This window comes from Ixodes scapularis, unplaced genomic scaffold (assembly GCF_016920785.2).
Source record: "Ixodes scapularis isolate PalLabHiFi unplaced genomic scaffold, ASM1692078v2 PGA_scaffold17__5_contigs__length_683569, whole genome shotgun sequence".
Taxonomy (NCBI): domain Eukaryota; kingdom Metazoa; phylum Arthropoda; class Arachnida; order Ixodida; family Ixodidae; genus Ixodes; species Ixodes scapularis.
This window is the reverse complement of record NW_024609843.1, coordinates 510,768-531,224: the sequence shown is the minus strand read 5'-3', so window position 1 is coordinate 531,224 and position 20,457 is coordinate 510,768. Positions and strand designations below refer to the sequence as shown.

Genomic DNA, 20,457 nt, shown 5'->3' with positions numbered 1-20,457 from the left:
TCGAAAAGGAAATTTAAAACGAATTAAACGATTAGCAAAGAGTGCCTGGTGGATGGCGCTAACGCCTCGTTTGTAGTGCTCGTCTAGGAACCTTGACAACTAGTGACGGAGGCTGTCTCGCCTCCGACCACGACGAAAGAAGATGGGCAGGAGGAACACTCCTCTTCCCGAGAATGCCTTTTGTGTGTCGCAAAAGTTGCTATTGTCCCCCTACAAGGTTACAGAAGATTAACCCGTCACTCAAACTTCGTACAAAAGCAGCCGCTTCGGTGGCTGGAACGACTAGGCCATCCTCTCGACGTCAGCCTCGCCATGGCTTTGCTCGTCCCGAGATGACCTACGTCACGATCCCGTTGAATGTCACGTGGTCTCCCCTGGGCCTTCTTCGAGCGCTTGCCAGAGTGGGCCGTTTATAACGAAAAATATAGCCACCACGCTCAAAATACAAACGTGCGAATGTCTTTTACGGATATTGTGGATCATATTCAACCTATTTTTGAACACAACGGGAATATTTCATATTTCGTTGAAGTATCCATTTAAGCAGAATAAATAAATAAATAAATTAGTAAACGGAATGAGGTGACTATGTGTCCCAAGCCGTACATTGTTTCGTACTATATGAATTTAAAAAAAATTAGCCTGGAGAACTTCCTACGCAGCTCAAGTGTAACTATCCCATTCGTTTGTATAAGGTGTGATGCAGAGTCTAATCTTTTAAATTTTCGACAGATGAATCTAACCGCGCGCCTTTGAACCATTTCCAGTTTCGAAATGTTCTTTTTTGAGAACGGATCGAAGACAAGTCTGGAGTATTTAAGTTTCGATCGCACGAAAGTGTTATAAGCTAAAAGTCTGGCACTAGATGGTGTTTTCATTAGTTGCGCTTAAGGAAACCAAGTTTACGGAATGCGGTTGAACAGGTGTTATCGATACGTGTATCCCATGAGAGAGTCGAAGATACTTATACTCCGAAACTTCGCGTACGGGGGAGCTACAGATATCATAAATAAAATAAAGCGAACATTTTTTGTTGGTAACCCGTAATAAAACAGTTTTTTTTTTTCAGAATTCAATTTCATTTTCTGTTCGGCATACTAATCTGCAATTTTGAAAGTGAAGAGTTTATTGCATACTGGTCCGATGAGCTTGTTATATATTTGAACAGAACACAATCATCCGAAAAAAGTTTAATGCTTACACTTTCATAGATGACTGAAACAATAGTATTAATGTATATTAGAAATGAAAAGGGCCCCAGAACGCTGCCCTGGGGTACACCCTAAGCTAAACGCAACCCCTTTGAAATTCCCCCTCCACCCCCCCCCCCCCCCAATTAATGTCAACCAACTGGTTACGCCCTTGTAGGTATGATTTAGTCCATTTAATAACAGGTATCGGAAGACCAACATTTTCTAATTTAAATACGAATTTTCCATGAGGGACTCTGTCAAAGGCTTTACTAAAATCCAAGAATATTACGTCCACCTGACCAGATTTATCGAGACTAGTGGTGAAGTCGCGGACCGTGGTTGAAAGCTGAGTTGTAGTGGAAAACCCACTCCTGATACCATGTTGGAAAGGAGACAAAATGTTGTTTTCCTCCAAGAAGGAAGAAATAAATTTTGAAATACAGGTGTTACGACTTTGCAGTATTTACATATGAGAAAAGTGGGACGATAGTTTCTTAGCAATAATGGGTCTCCTTCCTTGAATACAGGGACGACACGTGCTAATATCCAGTCATTCGGAAGCACACTGGTGATAAACGAAGTTTGAAATATTATTGCCAAAAAAGCGCCAGTGACTGCGTACCGCCGGAGAAAAATATTTGGAATCTTATCGGGGCCTACGCTTGACTTGGTTTCTAGAGTTAACAGCACTAACAAAACACCTTGATAAAAATTAAAAATCAGCATTCATGGTTGACGAGGAACCGCGACGTGCATACTCGTCTTTTTCTCCGAAACCTGACTGAAAATGGAAGTTCAAATTCTGAGCAATTTTTTTTATCTGAAACAAGTCTGTGAATTAACACAATTTTATTCAGCAGAATTATCCTTGTTGGCCAGGTATCTCGAAACTGTTTCAGGGTCATCCTTCAGAAAAAACGGCAAATCATTTATGAAGTAGCATTCTTTAGCCTGTGCAATTCTGCTGGTTAACCCAGTCTAAAACTCACGTGCCCTTTCGGGATTACATTGCCGTTTTCTCCAAAACCTGACTGAAAATGGAAGTTCAAATTCTGAGCAAGTTTTTTTATCTGAAACAAGTCTGTGAATTAACACAATTTTATTCAGCAGAATTATCCTTGTTGGCCAGGTATCTCGAAACTGTTTCAAGGTCGTCCTTCAGAAAAAAACGGCAAATCATTTACGAAGTAGCATTCTTTAGCCTGTGCAATTCTGCTGGTTAACCCAGTCTATAACTCACGTGCCCTTTCGGGATTACATTGTCGTTTTCTCCAAAACCTGACTGAAAATGGAAGTTCAAACTCTGAGTAATTTTTTTTATCTGAAACAAGTCTGTGAATTAACACAATTTTATTCAGCAGAATTATCCTTGTTGGCCAGGTATCTCGAAACTGTTTCAGGGTCATCCTTCAGAAAAAACGGCAAATCATTTACGAAGTAGCATTCTTTAGCCTGTGCAATTCTGCTGGTTAACCCAGTCTATAACTCACGTGCCCTTTCGGGATTACATTGTCTTTTTCTTATTATTTTTAGTCAACGTTTTAGATATATTATGTTTCTATTAATCCGCGCATTGCTTCGTTTTGGAGACCTGTGTTTATAGGAATGGACTTGTCTAAGCAAAAGGCGCACATAAGCTTAAATCTTTGCCGAAGAACCAATATATTCGAATCAGTTATTTGAAAGTCAGCAAAGTCCGAATCTAAATATTCAACAACACTGTCATCATCAGCACGACTGAAATCTTTGACAGTCGTCACTGTGTGTCTTTTATTGGCTGGAAGCGCTACCAAAGAACAGCAAACGTATAGTAACGTGTGTTCCGACACAATATTTTCAACACTCACATGGCAGTCAGAAAAGGCAGTGGTTACAAAAATTAGGTCTAAAAACGAACTGCTTAAGCCCTGGACACGTGTGAACTCTGTTACAATATGTGATAAATCACATGCAAACATTATGTCACAAATTATTGTAGCATTTTCAATGGATACATTTGAGACACTCGTCCAGCTAATATCTGGGAGATTAAAGTCGCCAGAGAGGATAACATTCTCATTTTGAAATCGTAGTAAATGATCATCAACCTTAGTAAAACGTCAGCGGGTGAAGTTGGGGGCTTATACACAGCACAAAAAATGACACTGGAATCGCACACATTCACTCTATGGAACATACCTTCCTGATCCTCTATCTGATCTAGGAAAACAGCGTCGATTGATAATGTGAGCACGATTGCAACACCTCCCCCCCCCCCCCCCCCCCCCCCGATGAACGATCTCTTTTAAATATTTTGTGCCATGACGGGATTACTTCATTATCATTAATTTCACTAGTAAGCCAGGTTTCTGTGATGATCATCACGTGAGGATCGTAGCTCAATAAAATGAGCTCGAGCCTACCCATTTGTTACTAATGCTACGAGCATTGAAATTTACCAACCGCAATTGTTTTATTACAGCTTGTGGAACTGCCCGCCAATCTTTGGAATAAGCTGGTGACGCAAAGGAAAGCAGTACGCGTTCATTTGCAGTCTCGTCCCAGATGTACGAGTCATCATTAATTCGGAGCTTATCGTGAACCAGAAAGACCCTCTTACCGTTAACCTTATCGTGTTTGGCACTTTCTGACAACCTGTTTCTTTTATGTTGCATGCTCTGTGAAGAGTCATTCTGAATTAACACTTTAGACCCTTTTAACTTTTTTGCGTTTTTGAGGACTTACTGCTTTTCGGTGAAATCTTGAAAGTACATAATAACTGGTCTTTCGGTGCCATTTCTTCCTAGCCTGTGTATTCTGGTAATTGAAGTACCAGGCACACACCATTTGTCAGCAAATATGTCAGATTATACTTTACTCCTCAGTTCTCGTTTTTATTCGGACTTTCCGCGACGCCAAAAATGACTAGATTTGAGCGCCGAGAATGGTCCTCAAGGTCAGAAGTGTTTATGCTTTGTTGGAGCACAGTACTCCGAAGAGAATTAACACTGATATCTAGCTGGTCTGTCTGACTACACTTCTCTCTTAGCTCTTTTAGGATTCCATCCATCTCAGTGAATTTTGCGTGCATGACATTTACTGTTTTGTCGGTTGCAGTTTGCTGGTTGCGAAACTCGGTTATATCTCTCTGTATGGTCGCTTGACCATCAAGTAGGGTTTGAAGCATTTCCAGGCTAAGGGGGCAGGGATTAGACTCCACGTCACCGCACACCAGTAACCAAGAAACAAGAAAGCAATCATAGACACATCTCTTTAGGCACCGTGGGCCCAACACAATCATAAGTGCTAAATTATTACTGCTGAAAGAGGATGTGCATTAACTAACCTGTAGCAAGAAAAACGGCCACCCTCGTTAGCCACATGCCTCTCATGGTTTCGCCGTGCCCACTGAAGAAATATTGCTGGGGAGTATCTTTTGTAGTAGATGCTGCAGATGACGTCACAGGTCCCGTGGTGCAAATCCCCTCGGACATAAGTGGCGCCGCTGTAGTCACGTTGGTAGAAACAAACTTGTGCTGACAGATTGTTGCCGACTCATCGTGACGAGGACACCCGCAGTCAACAAAAGCGCAGCCACCATCGGCCGAATAAAGCGTAGTCGGAAGTAGCAAAACCTGTAGCAAGTAGAACTCACCCTCATTAGCCACATACCTCTCATGGTTTCGCCGTGCCCACCAATGTGTCACATATCAGTTATTTTTCTACATACTAAGCAATCCTCAGCAAACAGGTAAATGGAAGATGTTTAGTACAAAGTCATTAATGTAAATAAGAAACAGTATCGGACCAAGCACGGAGCCCTGTGGAACGCCTGAATTGACAGGAACAGTGCGAGAATTGGTATTATTAGCAGTGACGAAATTGTAGGCGGTTAGTTAAAATAGGCGTGGATCCAGTTACTACTCGTGAGGCGATGTTAAGTGATTGCAATTTATGAAGCAGTAGCTTCATAAATTGCCACTTGATGTACTAAAGACACAACATCACATACAAAGCGCCTTCCTCAAAAGCGGGTATCATTACAACACGTGAATTCATGGAGCGTCTCGAGTACTAGTGCATCAAGAAGTAGCCCAAACAACTTAATTAGAGACAAAATATTGTTACCACTTTTTTTCACGCTTCACACCTCCCCCCGCCCTTAAAGCCGACTTTGGTTCTAACCTAAAAAATTACGACACACGAAAAAAAATTCTTAAGTGGAGAGGCAATAAATTAATGAGTACAACGCTCTTGTGAGACTTACATAAACTTGATTGAAATTCCACATTATTCCAATTGTTTGATATACCAAGTGCATAGCCTCAATATCCCGCACCCATACAGGTTTTGCTTTCTGACACGCAAGTAGTAAAATGTATACGCCTGTTTTGAAGAACATTCCGATCAACGGAAAACAAGTAAAACAAATAGGTATGGTATAGTGACGGTGTTGGCAAAACGTGCAACAGCATAAAATCATTGTCACCAAGAAGTAGAGCACATCGTCCCTGATGATGTTTGGGAGCGCGTGATTCTCACTTATATTTTCAGTCACCAATATATAAGTGCGTACCGACGGCATGCTTAAAGCTGGGCCAAGGCTTAGAGCGGCGTGAACAATAATAGCAAACACCTTACGCAGTGACTGCGCGCTCTTTTATTTTAGATGCTCTACCATCCAAAAAGCCTAAATTGAGGGTCCGAAAGGAGCGAACCCAAGCAAGCGCAAACACGCGGGTTTACCCATACACGAGCGCACACCCAATTTGGTATATTATCAGTGAATTGTTACTTAATCTGCCAAAATACCGGTCTAGAAAAGCACGAAGTTGCTTCCTGCCTCATTACAACGAACCATTTGCTTTATCTTCAGCACACTCATAATATTCACCTTTAATAAGTTTACAAGTAATTGACATAAAACAGAACTTGATCATAAAGACACTAAGGCATCGAGTGAGAAAAAGGTTGTACGCAGATAATTCTTCTACTTATTATGCAGCAGGGGGTGGCTAATTTCATAAAAAAAACGCTTTCTGCGAAACGGAAGAGGCTCTCATTAATGCCGCACGCAAGGTCTTCTGAATTTTGTTATATCATAATGGTGAGATACCTCGCGAAGCTTATTCTTTTCTAAAGACCTTACGTTTATTTACGATCAAATATAAAATAATGCTTTCAGTAGTTTATTAAAATATAATATTAAAATTAAAGAAAGAGCCTGGTTGCCGCCTCAGCGATGTAGATAATTTATTTTTTTTGGAGGATAAATTTTGACCTTTGACTTCAGACTACATGGTCTCTACGAAAAACAAGCAGCCTCCCATTGAAAAGGAAGATGTAGCTATGTGACTCACATCGAATAATTTCATGTTAAAAACATATAATAAATAATACCTGAAAGTAATTATTTTATTAATAACCTTTACATTTTTTGTGGTTCAAAAAGATTTCTCATACCTTCACACATGATACTCATAGAGCACGCAACGCATTTTTGGCTGATGACCATCACATAAGTTTCATTAACATTTCGCTAATTGAGAAATTGTCTAGGAGAAATGGACAAGCATAATGTTATATATGTGCATATCTGAGAGGCGTGGATCGAAAAATATCCTGAAGAATAAACCGTACCGAATCAGTTGAATAATTGGTACGAAGCTCCTGAAATATGATTTTGGCGGTGCCGAGTTCATTCATCAGTATCTTTATTTTATCTCTTTAGAGATCACGTAAGATGGTGAAAATGCCCCGTGACATGCAATATATGTCGAACAAGCATGGCAGAACATGAAATTTGTCTGTGCGACCTTTATTACGGTAAATCGCATATGTGTCATGCGGTTTTTTCTAGATGGCAATATGGGAGCCAACCACGATAGTATTCTCGCGATGTTCTTCAACAATAAAAAGCAATATTTTAGTAATTCATACACGCACCACCGTAGTAATTCATGCAGTCGCCTCAATACCTTTGACTGCATAGCTACAAAAATTTGCCCATGAGTGTGTTCCGATTTCTGTACGTCCTTTCAGCGGTTATATTCGCGAGGAAATTCACGTAAACAGTACACACGCAACAATCTTCAAAATTGAAGAAAAATCTGAGAAATTGTTTTTATATGTAACAAGAAACTATTTTATTTTGACAATTTTTATCATTTTATTTTAAGAAGTTATTTATTGTTAGAGTGAGACATAATGCCACACTTCGTTGTTCACCAAACCTTCAAATAAATATATTCATTTTGATTCTTCAATATTTGGCGCGGATAACATAGGCAGTTGGTTGGACGAAGTTGGCCTATAACATTGCAAGACCCTGTCTTACAAGTTCATATTCTAAAAAAAATGAAACGAAACAGCCTGGCAGCCTGTTTCGCGCTTGTCCTGCGAGCCCTTGTACTGTGAGCAGTTCTTTCAATTTATACCCCTTGTTGTGCGCACAATTTTCTCTTGTGTCCAACTTCTTTATGAAGATACTCATGCATCAAATTTAAGGTATTTCAGGGTTTTTTGTTGTGCTATTCTTCTTAATATAGCCATTTGCTGTCGTGTACAACTCAGGGTGTCATCGCAATTGATTAAACGTCAGAACTGTAGACGCTAGACAGCCTTAGTGGACTCTACTGAAAAGCTTTGCGTACGCAAGAAAATAGCGGGTTGTAACTGCGCATGCACTGAACACCAAATAAATATTAGCGTATTGCATACACACGCAACGCTGATAAATTTGTGCTGAGGGCTTTTGCGCTTTGGGGGCCCCTTGCGGAAATTTCTCGAGGATCGCAGGCCCAGTGAGAGCACCGTATTTAAGCTGATGGCTATCTCGATTATTGACAAGCAGCATGGGCGATGTGGTTTTTGCGAAGTTCAGTGTTACGTAAAGTTACGCGGAGTACAGCTTGTCAATCGTTTCCGGGAACTACCGCAGTCGAGCCAGATCTCCGTGCAGCACCAGAAGCGTAAAATGAAAAGTATCGCCACCCGCAAAAATCCACGCGGCAACGTTTACGAAACGCACAACTAATATCGGCACGAGTAGGTATGCCATGCCATTGCGATAACGAACGCAGGAGAAATTACCGCTATATTAGAACCGTTTACTGCTGCATAACCGACTGCCGCAACCCCGAAAACGTAGCAGGCATGAAGCTCTTAAGGTTCTCGTTGAAACCACGGGGAAATACATCATTATTGAAGAATAAATGACGTAAACTTTGATTTTCATGGTACAATTTTACTTGCAATTTTGTCGTTCTGCGGCAAAAAAAAAAAACTGAGTTTTTTAAAATGTAAGCGTTGGAGCATTTTGTTTGGTTTCCTCAAAGGCTCCCGTGTTTATTTTGTTTCTTGTATGCATTTTTTTAGAAAAAAAAGCCGTTTACAACTCCCTGTAACACCGAATTAGAGCGCAGCTCTTGAGGAGGAGGAGGGAAGGGTACTGGGGGGGTGAAGTGACCTGGGGGGGTTACGTGACCTTGGGGGGTCACGTGACGATGCCAATGATGTCATCAGTGACGTCACTGATGACGTCATCAGTGACGATGACGATGCGGACTCCGATGACGTCATCAGCGACAATGACGACGACAATGCGGATGTCGGTGACGTCATCCGTGATGATGACGATGACGATGCGGATGCCGGTGACGTCATCAGTGACGTCACTGATGACATCATTAGTGATGATGACGATGACGATGCGGTTGCCGGTGAGGTCATCAGTGACGTCACTGATGACGTCATCAGTGATGATGACGATGACGATGCGGATGCCGGTGACTTCATCAGTGACGATGACGTCATCGGGAGGTCACGTGACCTCGGCGGGGGGTCACGTGACCTCGGGGGTGTCACGTGACTTCGGCGAAGGTGTCACGTGACTTTGGGTGTCACGTGACCTTGGGGGTCACGCGACCCTGGGGGAGGGGTCAGCTGAACTCTGGGGGTCACGTGACCTTGGGATGACCTTGGGGGCCGCGTGACCTTGGGGTGACCTTGGTTACGCTGACGCCGACGCCGATGCCGCTCAAGCCGGGAACGAGTCCCTAAGAGCTGCGCTCTAAAAAAAAGCCTGGGAGCTGCGGCGGGCGATGTCGCAGCTGCGAATTCGCGAGCAAATTCGCACCATATGGATCGGGCGACGCGCAAAAAAAGGATTACGTTCGCGTTACAGTACTAAAGCTGGATTTATAATTATGGATTTTGACTAGATATGCGAAATATTCACTCGAAGCGCGGCGTTGCAATTAAGTAGGATGCGAAGACTATCTGAAATTAGATCAATCTCTTGACATCCTTACTGGAGTGGGCTCGGAGGAGACTTCTTGTTCGAATGATGTTTCGCTGACAGTCAAGCTAATCATAATAATAATAATAGCTTTGTTCACTATACAAGAATGGTGGCAGCTGACTACAGAAGCTGTTCAAGCAGCTTCACTGGTCCTCAGCTCCCAAGTACACAGCATTGGCGAAATCATATTCAAAAGTTTATACAATACAAAGTACTTAACAACAAAAAACAAACAAAAAGAAACAAACGAAGGCAATATTCTGCTAGCACAGTGGTTCTCAAATGGTGGTCTGCGGACCCTTTGGGGTCCGCAAAGGTATTCTAGGCTCCGCGAAGCCCTACCTCATCAGTCAAGCCCGACAATAAAAATTGTCTTTTCTCAGGTGGATAAGAAAGGTTTCAGTTTTCGGGCGAGTTTTCTCCAGTGTGTCACTAAGAGAGGTCTACTTCACACTAGCCCTTAGTTATATAAATTTATTAAATCATTATCATAATTAACCTTTAGATTTCTCTTTCCCTGACCACGAAAGAGGACCTCCATCATCTCTGCCAATCCACAAGAGGTCCGCCACCCTTACATAAATATGTATGGACGTCCTATGTCAATACTTTCCGTTCTATTACCCCTTTTTCTATCCTATGCATTCCTTTAAACAGTTCTTGGACCATTTATGTACGGCTGGTTTGCCATAGAGCGGCCACAACAACCCTATACGGATCTTCGCGAAACCAGAAGTTTTACATTCCTTCCTATTTTCATGCTATGGTCCTGGCAAGTCAATGGACATCTTATTGGCTCTCTATGGTGTCAGCTATATATTGGTACATGAATAAAGTGATGCCTAGTAGACGTTTTCTTTGGGTGCAACGAGATGTCCGAGTCAAAAAGGTTAATAATTAAGCGCCAGGGATCAATATGTTACATTGATATCTGGAGGCACGTCCAACCTCTGGGCATATTCATTGTGGAGGTGAAAGTGTTCAGTATGTACCGGAACAATTCCTTTACTTTCTCAGTGGGAGGTAGGTTTATGTGGGTCGCCGCGCACCATAAATAATCGCACTTTTCACGACCCATAGGGGGCGCACTGGTGCCTATCAAAATGGCGGTCATCTGGGTGATCGCCGTAGAACAACGCTACTAGTCTGGGTCTGCGACGCGTAAGTACTAGTTTCGCTATATACGAGCAGTATCAGAGCCTTACGTTATTTTTTCACGTCAGGAAGGTGTAGGCAAGCCCTTTTATTATGAGGCCAATCATCCAGGAGCTAGGGAGTGCGATTCTCACACCGTGGTACCACCAACGCTGAAAGTTGCGAATACCCCCTGCAGACTGAGTGGCTTCTCTATGGACCCCGTAAGGACTCCGTGCAGACCCTGTATGGCTTCTCTGCACACCCTGTGTATACCGTGTATGGCTTCCTTGCGGACCGCGTACATACTATACTTCGTTTCAGCCTCCGTCCGAGCGACGCCAAAGCTACGTGTGGCAGGAGCCAATCACACGCCGGCAATAGGTCACGCGATCTCGCCAGCACTTTTATATCACCCCGCTCCGCCGCTGCTCGTCCGCGCCGCCATCGCTCGCCGTGTATTTCGTCTGCTACGGGTGTATCAAAGGTATCGTCTGCTACAGGCTTTAAAAGTGCCCTTCTACGTTCTGGAATTTAGTCACAGGAGATGTCAGTACGTAGGCTGGCCGCTGGCGTGTGTGTCCGAGCTTTCCACCTGTTCGGCATTTCGGCATAGTTTCAAGATGTAAGTACACATTGCAAGGTGCTCGATAACCCGGCCGTTGATGTTTCCTTGTGGAACACTCGTCCAGCTTACTACTTTACTACAGTTTCCTTGTGGCTCGAGGCGCAGTCCTTTCCACCAGCTTCTAGGCGTTCAATGGGATCGGTAGGTAAAGCGATGCTCTGATTTTGCAGCGTATTAGTGAACTGTAGCGGCCCGGACGCTTTTCTTGTTTACAACACATTGGCGGTACGACGCGGCTGGAGTCTCCTGCCGAATTTGAAAGTAGACATTCATCACGACCTCTCGCGCCTCACGCCCAAGCGTGCCTTTGCGAAAGGACATCTTGAAGCGACCCGGCGAGGAAAGCAGAGAAGCACATGATTCGGCCATTACGGGAACGAAATCACGCAGAAAAACCGAGCGCTGCAGCCATGTTGCCAGCGGATGTACGTGTCTTCACTAAACAACATGCATTTACATATAATAATAGAAAGATAAGCTTCAGATATTTAATTCCTTTAGTTGCAAATCATTCTCAGCCGTAGTACACATCTGGAATATTGTGCAATGTTTACGCACAAAAGAGTTATTTAAAAAACAAAATACTTTTGCAGACTACTTTCCGATGCGTAGGAATGCTCTTCTCGAAGTTGCGAAGCGTCCTGCAGCCTCTGGCTGCGCTCGGACGGAAGCTGAAACGAAGTATATCTATAGACATTGTATGGCTTCTTTGCAGACCCCTACGGACACTACACTCTTAAAAATGACTGTTACAAAGCACGCTTTTTACGTAAAAACAAATTGAAAACATTTTTGTAGAAACCTTTATTGGAGATTAGTACAAACAGGCAGGAGCGTGATGTTTGCATAAAAGTTTACCTTATAGGGATTTGCGGCACAATTCATATTGTTTTTATACAGCCATGTCTCACCGGTGACTTCAGATAACGCGTCCCGACTTGGGTGCGTCCTAATTTGGGAGAGGTGGGTTGGCATCCTGCGTATATACAAACTGGTTCATTAAACCGAAAATAGAACAGTCACACGCTGTCGAAAATAGATACTCCCAAACCAGTACACGCGGTCGTGCGGTTCTCCGAGTGCCCGCTGTGGAAGAAATGGCGGCGTTGTGATCGCAATTAGTTCGGTTTTCGAGTATGGGTCGGTGCCGCTTTTTCAGAGCAGGCTTTTTGAAAGTTTCCCAACTGACGTGGTGTAGTAACGTTGATCGGTGCGGACCCCGTAGCATACCCCTGAAGACTTAGTGGCTTCTCTACGGATACTGTAGAGACCCTCTGTAGACCTCGTACGGCTTTTCTGCAGACCCCATATGGGTTCTGTGCGGGCACCCTATAGACACCGTAAAGATCCTGTCTAGACACCCTATAGAGTCCGAACGGACTCTATATGATGTCTTACTATGGAAAGGGTATGAGAAGACCTTACATCGTCAATAGAAGAGGAGGTCAAGAGAACATCCGTTTGCCAATATTCTATAGGACAGCCTTAGGACGACTTCATAGAGGAAAAATCAGTTGTCTTTCTATAGATGCCTTGTGTTCTGCCTATGGACGCTGCTCTATAGAACGTTTTAGGAGTGTCCATACATATTTGTGCAAGAAGAAACATCAATGGTTGATAACCTCTCTGCTAGCTCATCCACAGTAGTAACAGTTGTTTAATTTTGAAAAAAATAGTCTTTAAGCGCACATATGTTGCGAGACTCTATATTCAAATTAGAGTCCATAAAAGTGCTCAATTCTCTTGCCAATGTTATTTTACGCATTTGGAGTCATTAATCTTCTCGTGATTTCTACTGCTTAAAAATCCGAGTGACGAATGAAATATGTTACAGCTTCTTTCCAAAGTTATGCTAATGACAATTAAAAAAAAAACTGTCAATCTCGCGACATTCCTGTTTATAATGTATACTATTTTGAAATCATAGAGATCAAATAGCTTCATTACACTATGGTGCCTGGAACGCGTCTCCGACTGGTGTGTTTACCGCGGCCAAAAAAGTGGTCCCTCGATTTCCTCCTGATGACGTCATAGAAGTGTCATGCTGTCGCCTGTTGCGACCCTGGCGGCGCCCCAACAGTTGTGGTAGGAGTGGCAGACGCCTGTTCTGCTGCAGGTCGCTTCCCACTGTGACAGTTCACGGAAGTTGGAGCAGCCGGAAGTTGGGACGCCTAAAGGGACGCCATGACGAAAGCGACACTCGCGTTCGCTCGTGCTTTTCGCCAGCATTTCTACGGCCAACCGCCAGGATCGCGACAGGCAACAGCATGACACTCGCGTCATTTGTTGCCACATTGGGACCACTTTTGATGTATGGGCGGGATAGGACGCTAAACACACCAGTCGAAGACGCGATCCAGGCACCATAATTACACGCAGAGAATAAGAGAACAAGTAGGCCATTTTTGTATATCTTTTTTACACGCAGAGAATAAAGAATGAGTAAGACGTTTTCGTGCACCGGTTCCGACCTACAAAGAACGCCATTGTCCCTGCGCATCCCCGGCCCCCTCTGAGTTTTGAGGTAGTTACAGGAGCAAGCGTTTTCTACGCTTCGTCGGTCGGAGAGCGGACTGCCGTTTGCGTGTTTAGCGTGATCGCATAGCTGTCCAAGACGGCTGTTTTATTTAGATCCGTGTCTACGGTGCCAAACATATTCCTAACTACTGTGACAAGCGACTCTACTCAAGAAAGAAGGTGTGGTGTATACACCACGCGACAAAAGATTATCCGTTCGGCGTTTATTTAAGTTTTATGTAAAACAGAACAGGGCTAATGCAGTCGACAAGAACGAGTATCACCTTGCGACGAGCAATGGCGTTCATCGTCATGCAAACTCCAGCCGGCTTGGACGAAGCACACATTCCTAGGACAACACAACCGTATTCAGTAGAACGATTAGGGCACGGGAAACAAGCTGATCCCTAATCTAAGGTCAGCAATTTTTGCGTGAAGTGCTCACTCCGTATAAAGCTTCGTAAGAGCTATTCATGGTAAGGCGGTGGCGTGCTTTTATTTCTGCTTTTGTAGAGAAGTCAATAAGCTCGGCGGAATCTTCGCTTTTGTGCCTTCGAGGTGCGCAAAAACGTAAACACCGCCCTTACTGAAATTTGACCGTAATATCTGGACGTTGAGCTTTGTTCTGCCAGTCCCTGTTCTGGTTTGTGTCAATCTATCATGGAAGGTAGCTACTAAAGCTCCCTAATACTGGAAGTACACAACTACAGGCACCTACTCTTATACAAATGTTTTTACTTTTTTGAGAAAGTGTTGACTTTTTGTTGACTCTGTTTACTTTCTTTTGACTTTAACTTCCTGTTGACAGGGTCAACAGAAAGTTTGTTGATTTTGTGTTAAAACTTTTCTGATGATTTTATTCAGCCTGCGTAAAAAGACAAGCTGTTGACTTTTTATTACTTTAAGTTGATTTCTATCTGTTGAATTCCTGTCGACTGTGTCACCGGAAAAACTGCAGACGTTCTGTTTACTTCGTGTTGGTAATGTTCAGCTGACTCTCTGCAGTCAGTGTCAATAGAAAAGCTACACACTCTCTGTTGACTTTTTATTGACCGTGGTACATCTTGACTAGATGTCGAAAGTCGCTAAGTTCCTCAACTGTCTCTGACAAGGGGAGAACGGTAGGGAGGATCTTCAGTTGTCGCGCCAGCGCGAGCCTTCAATCCAGTATATCGCTTCGGTGTCTCGCTCACCTCGAGCGAGCGCACATTCAAAGCACGACGGAGAGCATAAAGCGCGTGCTGGGGGCTGCAGACGTTCGAAAGACACGCTCTGTCTTCCTCACTTTTTAAGTGACTACAGTGACGTTATTGACGCTATTAAACTAGTCAACTAGTAAAAAGGATAACTTGTTAAATCAGAGCAACTGCTTTGACTCTTCGTCCTGACTGGTGTCATGCAGTAAAGCGATAACATTTTCTCTAGGAGCCACTTATGTGGATGTTGTTTTAGCGACTGCGCCAAATTGTTGTTAGTTGCACGTACCAATGCTTTTTCAGTAAGACATATAGTCCACAAACTTGGAAACACTGTTTTCCCTTTGACAGACTTCCGACAAGGAGATCGGATGCTTGTTTCTTTAATAAGAGTTGAAGGGATCACCGGCCAAAAGATTACCTTCAAAATGTATGCTATATATATATAAGGCTCTGGAGCATACAACGCGACGGTGATTCAGGTGTTGAGTCCCTCCTGCTCCTTATGTTTATGTTCGTTACTGATGTGTTTTTGTGGGATGTATGTAGCGCGTTCAAATACCGCAGCAACACCATTTCCTAACAAAACCGAAGTATAAAAAAAATCACGCGTTTTTTTGTTTTTTTTACGTTATTCTGCGGTAGCCAATTTGGAACACAGTGGTAAGCCATAGTAAGCCTCCAAAACTTCGTTGCGTGAATAGTTTAGGCGTAAAGCGTTCTTTTTTTTTCTAAACGGCTGTTGTTTTTCAATTAAAAGGCTACGGAAAAATCACCTTGGAGGTGACACAGAGTCTGATGCCTTTTCTTATTAAAAGTTGGGCCATATTCAAAAGAAATTAAACAAAAAAGCTAGAGAATGTCTAAACGGTTTTAGCGCACACGTAGAGAGAAGAGAGAAGATAGAGGAAAAAGCGCTACTCACAACTACATTTAACGACATGAAGAGAAAGAAAAACATCGTAAAGCTTTATCACCCCAAAAAGATGAAAAAAGAAGAAACATGAATAATAAATAGTAGCCTGTTCCCTCCCGAACACATGCTCCGTACACCAGTTCATTTCTTTAAACACCAGATCCGTTGTTGGCTGTCCCGTTGCCATCATGCAGGGTGTTCTGCATCATCTTGGCTCGTGCGGGCTCTTCATTATCAAAGATGAAGACAAGCACCTAATCCGTAGTTGGCTGACGCGTTGTCATCTTTCCTGGTGTTTCGCGGCAACCGTGGTTCACGCTGGTTCTTCATTGTGCGTGTTAAGAAGTATATTTTCTTGTTTGTTAGTCAACCGATTCAACACTTTTGCATTCCTTATCTGCAGATAGGATGTGGTAGGCTTCGAGCACATCGCGAGTCAGTTTGTCTTTGTGCCAAAGACACAAAGGCACACCGACAAACTTACCCGCGAGGTACTGGAAGCCTACCACATCCTATCTGCAGATAAGGAATAGTGTTTAATCAGTTGCACTTAAATACAAGAAAATATACTTTTTGATATTGTAGTGAGTGCGCAGGCGAGCTGGTGGAAATTAACCATTCTGATGTTAGCCTGAGACTGAGGCAGGAAAAGAGGAAGTTTCAAAGTAGTCAAGTTGTCAAGTCTTTAATCACAAAGTAGTCAAGTTGTCAAGTCTTTAATCACAAATGCAATGGACAGATCATGTACTCATTTCTTGGCTGAATCAGTGAAAAGGCAGTGGAGAAGGCTAAACAGTGCTGGTTATCAGGATGAATTCGTAGGGAAACAGTTATCCGTAAAATTCGCAGACAAATGTAGAGCAGAACCAAAGCAAAGGCCAAAACATAGAACTACTGTAATTCCGTACTATCACAAAATTTCTCACAACTTGAAGGCTTGTGCAAAAAAGTTCGATGTTGATCTGGTTTTTAGTTCCGACTATAAATTGAGTAAGCTCACGCCCTTCCACAAGAGTGTAAGGGAATGCACAAAAATGCATCGAGAAAAGTCTATTCCGTGTGATAATGGAGTGGTATACGAAATTCCCCTGGAATGTGGTTTTAAGTATGTGGGTCAAACGTCGAGCTGTATAAATGATAGATTGACTGAACACAAAAGAAATGTCAAAAACAACGCGACTGATTCGGAAATAGCGAAACATGTTCAAGAATGTAATAATTGTATACCACGCTGGTCCGAAACAGAAAGAATACACAGGGAAGTAAACGACATCAAAAGGGTTGTAAAGGAAACAATAAGAATGAAATCAATGGGCAACTGCATTAGTCAAGTGTCGTTACAGCTTAGCAGCAGTGCAAAAACCTTCTTGCAGATTTGAGAGTTTTGTAAAGTGGTTGTTGATTGTGAAAGGGTGTAAGTGGTTTCCTCCTTTGTGTCTTTGGTTTGGATCATGTGGATTGGTATCTTTTGTTGCCGGGTTGTTTCGGGATTGTGGGCCGGGGAGGAGAGGAGGAGGGTGTGCTATGTACGCGAAGGTCGATCGTCTTCCGGGAGAGAGGAGCTAGGTTGTGTTGGTGAGGGGGGGGGGGGGGGCTTTGTAGGATTGTCAAGGTCGTTTGATTATTGTGGTGGAGAGTTCTTTGTTATCTTTTGGCTTTGGAGGTCGCGAAGGTTCTGTGGTGAAGATTGTGGAGTGTATATAAGAGGGTGACCGAATAAGCTTGTCTTTAGCTGTCTTAGAGACGTGCCCTCGACTGTTCCTTTTTCTTCTACTTTGAAACTTCCTCTTTTCCTGCCTCAGTCTCAGGCTAACATCAGAATGGTTAATTTCCACCAGCTCGCCTGCGCACTCACTACAATATCATTGATTATACCTGAAGCAGGCTTGGTCCCCTTCTCATGTACAACCGCATCATCAACGACACCGACCGCCTGGATTTCTCAAGCAGTAGAAGTACTGGACCGACTGGGACGTCGACTGGCGGAGCTGGAGGCCGAGGTTGCATATTTCGGCTTCTGCCTCCGAAAAAGGTTCGTGGACCCAGCTGCGTTCAAACATCTGTCAGCGTCGGGGGGCCATTGGAGCGGCAAGAAGAGGATCCTCAAGGCGTACAGAGAAGCCTCAAGTCACCGGATCAAAGAAATACGCAGCGCTTCCGAAAGACTTTGGGAGCTCCTGGTGGGAGGTGATTTCAAGCGGCACAGGGACTACATCATTTGGAACAGCATCAGGAGGACAGTTTTCAACCGTATGTGGTATGTCAAACGAAGGCATGTTCTGGATAGCATTAAGATGAAATCTCAGGAGGGAAGGGATAGAGACTCACGGGTTTTTAGTTTTTTTCGATCGGATGTGTGGAGGTTCTGTTATCAATCCAGGTGGCGTAATGTTATCAAGGAAGACGCAAGCAGTGTTGGAAAACGGACCGAAGTTTTGTATTGATGTAAAACCGTCAAGGGTGGATGTATTTTCTTCTATACAGTCGGTTGCAAGAATAGTCAGGCATGAAGAAAGAGCGGCGTTTATTGAACAGGCTGTTGGCAGAATAGAAAACGTAATGGGGATTGGATACCTAAATGAGAAAAGGAATTGTCGTGTCGTCACCTCGGTTAGAAAAGAGTTAGAGGATCGGTCATTACAATTGCTACAAACGGATAAATCCGGTAGATTCGCGGTTCTTTCAAAATCATCATTTCAAACGAAAACGGGTGAAGCGATGGAATCCTTGTTTCAAGAATGGGGTGGAAACATCGGAAAGTTAAAGAAAAATATAGTTTCAATTTTAGAGGAAGACGAATTTAAGGACGTAGCAAAGACCATGGTAAATCTGTCGTAATCAGCGTTGAGCGTAAAGTTCTTCATTAAGGATCATAAACCGGAGATGCCACTTAGAGTGGTGATCAATGAGAATGGTACTTGGCAGAAGGTAGTTTCCGTGTTTCTTCAAAAAGGTTTAAATCATGCAATTCTTGATAAGTCTTTGTCACTGAGAAATTTGAGTGAGTTGATCACGGTACTCGAAGGTCATCATGGAAAGGAAGGAGATATGTTGTCAATGGACATCAAGGATCTTTATTACTCATTAGAGAAGAGTCGTCTGTTGGAAAGGGTAAAAGGGGTGCTTGAAATGAATTTGGTAAGGTTCCAATCGCGGTCAGGCATATCGGTGGACAGTTTTCTTGCCGTTCTTGATTATTACTTGCAGTCAACAATAGTAGAGTATCAGGGAAAAAAGTATTTACAGAAAGAGGGAGTATGCATTGGGTCGAGTGTAGCACCGGCGTTAGCGGAAATTTACCTAAATTCTTTGGATTGCATTGTATCTGATAAGTTGCAAGAACTGACGTCCGAATCCTGTTTTGTGAAAAGATATGTCGATGACATTTTGATCTGTTCTTTTCGGGAGGGATTATCTGACACTCTGGAAGCATTGATCAGATCGGCTGCCCCGGAACTGAGGTTTACAGTCGAACGACCCATGCATGGTAAACTGCAGTTTTTAGAGCTTATGATTCACAATGAAAAAGGGCTATGTTGGGAATATGGAAAAGAAAACGCAAAACCGCTGCTATCAAAAAACAGTTGCCATTCAAAAACAGTCAAAGCAGGTATTGTCAAGTCTTTAATCACAAATGCAATGGACAGATCATGTACTCATTTCTTGGCTGAATCAGTGAAAAGGCAGTGGAGAAGGCTAAGCAGTGCTGGTTATCAGGATGAATTCGTAGGGAAACAGTTATCCGTAAAATTTGCAGACAAATGTAGAGCAGAACCAAAGCAAAGGCCAAAACATAGAACTACTGTAATTCCGTACTATCACAAAATTTCTCACAACTTGAAGGCTTGTGCAGAAAAGTTCGATGTTGATCTGGTTTTTAGTTCCGACTATAAATTGAATAAGCTCACGCCCTTCCACAAGAGTGTAAGGGAATGCACAAAAATGCATCGAGAAAAGTCTATTCCGTGTGATAATGGAGTGGTATACGAAATTCCCCTGGAATGTGGTTTTAAGTATGTGGGTCAAACGTCGAGGTGTATAAATGATAGATTAACTGAACACAAAAGAAATGTCAAAAACAACGCGACTGATTCGGAAATAGCGAAACATGTTCAAGAATGTAATAATTGTGTACCACGCTGGTCCGAAACAGAAATAATACACAGGGAAGTAAACGACATCAAAAGGGTTGAAAAGGAAACAATAAGTATGAAATCAATGGGCAACTGCATTAGTCAAGTGTCGTTACACCTTAGCAGCAGTGCAAAAACCTTCTTGCGGATTTGAGAGTTTTGTAAAGTGGTTGTTGATTGTGAAAGGGTGTAAGTGGTTTCCTCCTTTGTGTCTTTGGTTTGGATCATGTGGATTGGTATCTTTTGTTGCCGGGTTGTTTCGGGATTGTGGGCCGGGGAGGAGAGGAGGAGGGTGTGCTATGTACGCGAAGGTCGATCGTCTTCCGGGAGAGAGGAGCTAGGTTGTGTTGGTGAGGGGGGGGGGGGGGGGGCTTTGTAGAATTGTCAAGGTCGTTTGATTATTGTGGTGGAGAGTTCTTTGTTATCTTTTGGCTTTGGAGGTCGCGAAGGTTCTGTGGT

General features: G+C 43.1%; 2 pseudogenes; one reads left to right on the top strand and one right to left on the bottom strand.

The window, feature by feature from the left end:
- Positions 1-2,672: 2,672 nt before the first annotated feature.
- On the bottom strand, positions 2,673-3,631 carry LOC115324341 (annotated as a pseudogene).
- A 14,054-nt stretch (positions 3,632-17,685) lies between these two features.
- On the top strand, positions 17,686-20,152 carry LOC121835645 (annotated as a pseudogene).
- The last annotated feature ends 305 nt before the right edge of the window (positions 20,153-20,457 follow it).